The sequence below is a fragment of the Seriola lalandi genome, unplaced genomic scaffold (assembly GCF_002814215.2).
Source record: "Seriola lalandi dorsalis isolate HSWRI2012SDOR001 ecotype SW California unplaced genomic scaffold, Sedor1 jcf7180002054764, whole genome shotgun sequence".
Classification (NCBI taxonomy): domain Eukaryota; kingdom Metazoa; phylum Chordata; class Actinopteri; order Carangiformes; family Carangidae; genus Seriola; species Seriola lalandi.
Window position 1 is genome coordinate 192,889 of NW_019525317.1, and position 1,497 is coordinate 194,385.

A 1,497-nucleotide genomic window follows, 5' to 3' on the forward strand; every position below is an offset into this window, starting at 1 on the left:
CGTCCACCGTGCAGAAAGCTAAATAAACATATGTGGCGAGTCATTCCCAGAGTGCCCCCTCTACCACCACCACCACAACCGCTCAACCTACCGGCCCACCACCCTTTACACCCCCTGCAACCCCCTTTTCCCCTCCTGAACCCCTCCACCTCCATCCAGCCCCTCTTCTACACTCAGGTTTCACCTCTCAGCTTCCTGCTGCTCCCAGTCACGCTGACACACACTCTTACACTCAACCTATTGACTGTTGGAGGAGCAGCGGTGGAAGAAGTACTCTTATTATTTACTTAAGTTAAAGCAGCAATACCATGATGTAAGAAATACTCCACTACAAGCAAAGATCCAGCATCCAAAGTTATACTTAAATGTGCTTAAAATGTAAAAAGTAAAAATACTCCTTATGATCTTTTGGGGAGGTTTATCTTAATGTATTATATATTAAATTATTGGACTATTATTAGCTGTCAAACAAATGTGGTGGAGCAACAGGTAAAATATCTTACTTTGATAGTTACTCTTATAGTTTGCAATTTAACTGAAACCGACTCTCAGAAATCATTCGGACGTAAAGATCTTGTTTTATTTTTCGCAAACTTCCATGATTCAGGAGTCAAACCATTACAGCTTTATTTTTTTCATACTGGATTTGTCTTATTTTACCAACCCTGCTTCACAAATGCTGAAAAATCTGACAATAAAACACCTGGAGCTGCAATACAAGTTGGCTTTATGTCTCGTAATTCAGAAGAAAATGTATTATTTTTCTGTCTGAATATGACATTAAGTAAATCGAGTATGGAGTAAGTAACCTTTTTTTCTTTTTTATGCAGCGTGTGCACGTGTGTGTGCATGTGGATCCACGGCGCTGCGCCGACTTTCAGGGTCAATTCAATCTCAGTTCAGGAGGTGAACGGAAATTCCAATTCAGCTGCGAGCATTTCACATTTCATACCTGGAAGCTGAAGCTAAGGGCCACTTCAGGATCACTTAAAGGGTCGCGCTCCCCCTTCCTGCACAAATGTCAGCGCAGACAGACAGACAGACAGACAGACAGACGGACGGACGGACAGACAGACAGACAGGCAGACAGACGGACAGACAGACAGACAGGCAGACAGACAGATAGATAGATAGATACAGCAGAGACACTTCCTCTCTCTCTCTCTCTCTCTCTCTCTCTGGCAGTGGGCTGGGGTCGCAGGAATACTTTCTGTCAGCAGTGTGACAGCTGTGTGCATCTGGTTGTGTAGGGGCCTCTTACAGCTCAATCCACACGTCGTTTCGCCGGTGTCTGGGCCTCCGGACTCGCTGCCACTGCTCACCTCATTACTGACCGAGCCACACCTCCATCTGTCCCCTTAATATCTAAATCCTGCTGCAGATTAGTGGGGGAGTCAGGGCCCGGAGGAGGATGGGAGGAGGGGAAGAGGGGAAACAAGATCCAGGAGGAAGGGTCTGTGCGTGGCACATGAGGTTTTATTAATGATCTCTAGGGTT